The sequence below is a fragment of the Hibiscus syriacus genome, unplaced genomic scaffold, assembly GCF_006381635.1.
Source record: "Hibiscus syriacus cultivar Baekdansim isolate YM2019G1 unplaced genomic scaffold, ASM638163v2 tig00110206_pilon, whole genome shotgun sequence".
Lineage (NCBI taxonomy): Eukaryota > Viridiplantae > Streptophyta > Magnoliopsida > Malvales > Malvaceae > Hibiscus > Hibiscus syriacus.
This window is the reverse complement of record NW_024062627.1, coordinates 350481-357891: the sequence shown is the minus strand read 5'-3', so window position 1 is coordinate 357891 and position 7411 is coordinate 350481. Positions and strand designations below refer to the sequence as shown.

Genomic DNA, 7411 nt, shown 5'->3' with positions numbered 1-7411 from the left:
TTGCTAAAACTTTCGGTGGATATATATATTCCTGCACTTGATATGTTTCTCTTGGTGGGGCATGTTGAGACTTCAGGTATTAAACTTGAAAAACATGTAAAATATAATATTAAAGATAATAATAATAATAATAATAATATATAATTAATATTTATAATATTTTTTATGTCCGGTCAAAATCGGGTGTCTACAAAATGTATATTATATATATAAATATAAGTTTTAACCACCCAACTAATCCTCTGAGTCTTCCCTGTCTCAGTCCTTGCATCCCTTTTCCTCAATATATGCCTTGTTTTGTTGAACTATGCAATGCCTCCAAACCGGACAGAACACAACCGCATCTGATGCAAAGATTGTGTCGCAAAGCAATCTACGGAACCACTGTTGCCTTCGTAATCGAATCGAGTGCCGTTTGGAGTCGCCAGCCAGTATGTCATTGGTGGTTCTGATGAGAGGCTGGCTTTCGTCTCACTCGAAACAAATAATCCTCTGTATTTATAACATAGGAGACCTAACACATGCAAATTTTTACTCATTAGCTTATCACATACATACATATATGTATGTATGTATATATATATATAAACAAAAAAAAATGCAACTCTATACCCTGGAAGAATTGGAAGAAATCTTGCACTCCAAGCCATTAAACATAGTAAGTCCAGCCGCCTCGCGTGTTGAAGAAAGGTCATCACCATCCATACATTTCTTTATATTCCTGGAAACACCACATTTATATATTGTCAGGATGATGCAAGACTCCATGGAATAAATGTGAAAACTTTGTGCATCGTTTATTCTCATTGTAACTCTTCAAGAAAATCCGAGATTTCTCTCTTTTATCGGGAACAACCGAGAGAAAGTCGTGGTGCAAATACGCTGCAAAATTAGGGTCCATGGAAACAGCCATCACTTCAGGCTTATCGTTCCCATAGTCCATAAGCTGAATGGAAAGACAAGTTGGTGTGGATGACTGCATTCATGAAATGTAAGATGCAGAGTGCATATGAATTGTCGTATCGAAGTCTAGAAATCAAATAAACAACTAATATAAGCTAAAAAAAGAACGAAATACGTACACATTCAATACGATATATATTGTCATCATGAAGGATAAGACGGGCATTATCATGATAAACAACATCAGTGAATCTTCCAGAGTTTCTTAATTTCTCATATGCATAGAGTTGAAGAAGCTTATCGTCCATTTCTTCGCTTGCAACCACTTGAAGCTAAGGCAGGAACCACAAAGATGAAAACTTTACAATCGGAAATGCCGAGGAAAAGAAGGGCGAAACTTCGGAAAGAAATCAATATTACCTGTTTCACAAGTTTATAAATCAACTTATCCATCGTGAATAGAACATATGACTGTGGTCCAAGGATAACTCGGCAATCATCCTCAAATTTTGTATGATCAGAAGAGCCATCAAGTAATTTGTAAAGTGCACTCATAAACCTGTATCATAATAAGAGTAGAAATTAAAAATGAGATAGTAGTGCCGGCAGCACCAAAAGTTAAAACTAAATTACCTGCCATAGAGATCAGTAGGACTTGAAGTACTACTCAAAGGCATCCATTTCCGACATGCAGATGGCAAATTGTTCTTTGCTGATTGCAATCTCTCGTACAATTTCTGTTGAAATTGTTCAAGAGGTTAATAAGTTGAAGAACAAACCATGCAACAAATATCATTAAGGTTAGTTAAATATTACTAATTCAATAGAAGGGTACTTACTTGGTGAAGCCTGAAAAGCACATAATATGAGTCATTTCCGTAAAAAACCCGTGAATCCGTCTCATTCTCGTTTGATGCTGAAGGGGACACGCTTTGCAAGGGGCTTTACGGTTAGGAGACAACGTTCTGAAAATGGTAACAATGTTTCATCTCCTTCCACCTCGTCGACATCAGACATCCCTTCAGCCTCACATTTACTCTCCCCTTTATTACCCTTACCAGAAAGCACACGATTCTCACTATCCTCAGATGCACCATCTTCCATCTTATAGGCACTAAAATCCCCCTTTGGAAAGAACTCACCTTCCTCGACGTTCCCATTTGGTAAGAACCCACCTTCCTCGACGTCCCCATCTGGGAAGAACTCGCCTTCCTCCCTTTCAACTATATGTTGTCTAAATGATTCTTCATTATATCTAAAACAATTGCCGTCCTGCAGTTCAAACAATAGCCTTGTGGCATCATTCCCTTCGCTCTCAACAAAACTAGAGTTACCATTTTCGACATGGATGTTCTTAGCCTTCACAATATCTTCAGTGTCCTCTGCTCCTTGAGGATGAGACGGGAGACCAAGCATGGGTTCCAAGAAATGTAGTCCATATTTTCATTACTTCATCCAACTGTTCGGTTGTACACATTTCTCCACAGGAATATTTCATGAGCTGATAAAGATCTTCATGGATTTCACGATCAGGATATTCAAACTCCATATTTGGAATAATAGATCGTCTGTTTCCAGCAGCAATAGCGAGATGCACATCATCTTCTTCTTGCTTCTTCTCAGTTAATCCATTGATCTCAGCCAATAGAGCTGTAAAAATATGAAAAGTGGGCAGTGAGAAGAGACAGCATTCTAACCACCCAAGTGTCGTACACTTATTCAGCTAAAAAACCAAGGTCCAGAATTATTACAAAGAGTCAAATGCATAAATTTTCAATTAGTAAGTTCATTTCCAGTATAAAACTGTCTTAAAAGTACGAAAGTTGTCCATAATTAGCCAAGCAACTAGAAGACAGAGATCAGATATGCATGAAGTTCCTCCAGTGCATGAACCAGAGGAAACATGATAGTTCAGGAGTCGGGACTCTTTGCTGGTATTCATGGTATAATTTTAAGGATTATCTACCAATATATTCAATGATCAAACTCTAGTTCCCTTTTTCCCCATTAAAAGGAAAATGATAAAGATACCTTTTGTGCTTAAATTCTTGGGGTCCTGCTGCTTAAAAGAGAAGCTTCTTGTGATCAAGTGATTTATGATGATTGTGAGCATAAACTTCAGCCCAAACTTTATTAGAATTGGAACGAAAGCTAGCCCATTCTTCTTGTTTCTGCTTCAACCGAGTTAAAATAATTAGCAGAGATAGTTGGTTCTTCCTTACTTGATCCATCACATCAAGTCCATAGTCATCCTATAAGCGTTCAATGCACCTAATATTCTGAACTGCATTGACGATCATAAGAGAACAGCAATCAGGAAAAAAAAAAAGGAAAGGGTGCATTACACAATGCATATGCATATGCATATGCATATATTTTATTCTTGTTAGTCAGCTTATAACCTGTGAAGTGCTGCTCAATGCAAATTGGACCATCTGTTTTTATTGTACCCTTGTTAATATTTTCTAGTAGTCCTTTTACTTTCTTGGTTGTTTCCTTCACAGACTCTAACAACATATCCAGTTCAAACCTGACAACAAGTAATAAAGATAATTAATAATTCCCAAACTAACTAAAAGTGAAATAACAAGATATATTTTAAGCAATATCAGCAAAAGGCTCACACAAACACACACAATTTATTCAAAAGCTAGGAGATGATCCAACCTGTGATCTTCACATCGAAATAGGATTTCTTCATACTGGTTTTTGCGCATTAGTTTGAAAAAGTAGTCTTCACTCCCTGAAGTGACAGAAACCCAATTATCATTCAGAACTTCAAAACCAATAGCTTTGGAAGGCATTAAACGAGTAATTATAATTTATAAGAGCATCAACATATAAGCTGGGTTATAAAAACAAGGAATATTAAGAAGAAAAAACTGCATACATTCTTTGGAAGAAGTCGGTAACTAGGAGTGCACTGTTCACAGCTAGAGTGGTCGGGCTCATTAATGGATTTTCCAATGAATTTATCCTTGCTAGAACATAACGAAGTTTTATGACTTCCAGCATCCTTATTTCCAAAATAAATTCTATCAAGTTCATCCCTTTTTAAGGTCTCACGGTCTCTATCTATCATACCGTCATCCTTTTCTTGCCCTTGATCTCTGTCTCTGTCCTCCATTTTGACTGATCTAGGTAACCGTCCTTCAATCCGCAAGAACTCTGCAAGTGAAAAACTTTGAACTAAATGTGCAACATGTTAAACTCTAACAATCGAGGAAAGTAATATCGAGCTCGTATCGAGCTTCAATCTGTTATTTAGAGTCAACCTCGAAAATTTTAAACTTGTTAGCTTTCAAATCGAACTGGACAATTTTGAGCTCGTGAGCCTTCAAGTCGAGTCGAGCTTCAATTTTTAATTTCGAGTTCGAGTCAATTTTAAGCTCACGAACTTTTAAATCTAGTCAAAATCAACGTTAAATTTTTTGAATTGAGTCGAGCTCATCAATATTCAAATTCGACTCTATTCATTTACAACCATAAACCTAATTGAGGTTAAGATAAGAATTACTGGCGTAAAAGAACAGAGCGTTCGGTGAACTATTCGTGAACCTCTCGTATAATGTTCATTTATGTTCGTGCGTTAAGCTAAATAAAATAGTAAGAACAAAAAAATATATGTTCATTTAATAAACGAATGAACACGAACAAATGTGTGTTTGATTCGTTTATATCACGAACAAGATCGTTTATTAGCTTGTTTATAAGCTCATTTATTGACCCGTTTATTTATGTTCATGAATATATAAAAGAACGCTAGGGATCAAGTCCCACGGAGGGCATTTCATAATTTGGAGGTCTCCTACGGAAGCTGCTCTCAACCTGGTGTTGGGGGCAGCCTACTATCTTACCTCCCCCTTACCCCATACATATGGGAAAAAAGGGACAGCCATTTTATTTATGTTCATGAACAAGCTCATTTACCCGATTATCTTTTTCTTTTTATTTTTTTTATTTTAAATATTGGTGAAGGTAGAAATTTAAATTATAAATTTTAAGGAGTTTAAGCATTAGTGGTGTATTTTTATCATTTTTATTTAACTTGCAAATAAAATGATAAAACTAAAAATTGAATATATAAAAGAACGCTAAATTAACATATTTATTAACTCTAAATGAACACGGTTATGGGAATATAAATGAATACATTTACGAACATTAAACGAACATATTCGCGAACAATAAATAAATGAACATGAATATCTTCAAAAATAAATAAACAAACATGAACACAATATTAAAAATTTAAACGAACATAAATCGAACATGAATACCTTAAAAAATAAACAAACGAATACAAATATAACCTTATTTATTCAAACTCGATTTATTTACGCCCTTTATAGGAATCAAGAAAGTGTTAGAGATTTTACGGGCTGCGAGGGAAGATGGTCGCTTGAGATATTGCATTTGTTAGCATTAATGTTTGCTCTAAAAATTAACAAGGAAGAATAACATAAAGAGAATGAAGAAACAAAAGGAGGCAATCGAAAAATGATTACGTGCGGTAATCTTAATATACAGTTAAAAAAGTATTATTGGTTTTGTTATTATTTTTTAACAAAATCGGTAAAAAAATACCGAAAACATTATTATTTATATCAGTTTTGTTATTAGGAGCTTTACCAATTTTATTAATATATTTAGTTAAAAGCTATCGGTTTTGTTATTTTTTTACCGGTTTTGTTATTAATGGGTACTTTACCGGAATTGTTAAAAAATATTAATGTTTTAGGTAGAAATAATAATGTTTTAGGTAATTTTTTACCGGTTTTGTTTAAAAATAATAACAAAATCGGTTGCGTCTTTCCTTAGCCAGATATTAAGAGTGTCGCACTGTAGAACTTCCCGAGGCAACCATGTGTGTAATAATCAAAGAGATTATTTTTTTTTATTAATCTAAAGTTCTTATAAGTGGTAGTATATGTTCTGAAGACTCTCAATTATTTGGAAATGAATGCTCAAATATCTTGTAGTCTCTGATGCTCGAACATGAAACATTTAGGAATAACAATCATTTTTTAATTACTAAAATATTTTTTTAAGATTTGAATCGCGTTTTTGAAATATTGGAAATAGAAAAATATGTTTTACATTAATCTATGTATGTTTTATCTTTTGAAATGACCATCTAGCTCAGTTGGTAGAGCACAAGGTTCTTAACCTTGAGGTCGTGGGATCGAGAGTCCCATGGAGGGCATTTCATAATTCGGATGTCTCTTACGGAAGCTGCTTTCAACCTGACGTTGGGGGTAGCCTACTATCTTACCTCCCTTTACCCCATATATATGAGAAAAATTTACAGTCATTTCTGTATGTTTTATCTATATTTAAATAAATAAAAAATTTAATAGTAATCCACAATGGATTCTCTGGACCAAATCACAACAGGCCTCGTCTAAAGCTGAAATAAACAGACTAGACCGATTAGGCCAGTGGGTAGTCCAACTATTAAATAGGTCTTACAAGTACACCTTAGTTATGTTCAAGTATATGTAAACCAGCAAATGGAGCCGAACTTTATAGAAAAAAATTGATTCAGTTGATATTTTTTGTATAATATTTCAGTGATAAAAAATTATTATTATTTTTTGAGGTGTCAAGTTCGAGCACCGTGAATATTAAGAGTGTAAACGTTTAATATCAATGATTGAGAATTATCTTTGAACAAATATTTTCTCATATCGACTTCATATTAATAAAAAAAAATCATTTTTAATAAAAAATTATGATTGTGAGATGAGATTCACTATAAATGGAGGAGGCATTAAGTAATAAAAATAAATGATCCTTATTCCCATATGTAATGGGATAAGGGGGAGGTAAGATAATAGGCTACCCCCAACGTTAGGTTGAGAGCAGCTTCCGTAAGAGACCTCCAAATTATGAAATGTCCTCCGTGGGACTCGATCCCACGACCCCAAGGTTAAGAGCCTTGTGCTCTACCAACTGAGCTGGATGATCATTTTTATTTTAAAAAGTTTCTAAATAGAATTTGATAATTGGTACTTATAAATTTTTATTTTAAGTCAACCGCGGATGACTGATCAAACATTATAGAATTTCTACACAACAAATAGAGTAATATTGAATATCCATGTTTTTACGATATATGACTGTGGACGAGATATATTACTAAATTTAAGCTCCAATTACACCAAAAAGCAAAAGCTAAGTAACTAGTTGCACCTAAAATAAGTCAAGTACTTAATTACATACAAAAAGTTGAGTACCACATTGCACATAATTATCAAAGTTAGGTATCAAAAGTTATGTTTAACAAAAAAAAGACAATCTATAGTTTTTGTATAGTATTATAAAGTTGTTTTCACCATTTTAAATATAAAACCTTATTTTCATATTATAAATAATTAAAAATGAATAGAATAAAATTTTATTATATTCAAATAATTAAAAATTTCAAATTTATAAACAACTAACCGTCTAAACACTTGTATTTGGATTGATTTTCAGATTTTCATTTTTTATACAACATTTAAAT

The 7411-nt window shown here is 33.7% G+C and overlaps 1 pseudogene; it reads right to left on the bottom strand.

Annotated features, from left to right (window-relative positions):
* Window positions 1-436: 436 nt before the first annotated feature.
* LOC120219225 lies at window positions 437-4065 on the bottom strand (annotated as a pseudogene).
* Between the last annotated feature and the right edge of the window lie 3346 nt (window positions 4066-7411).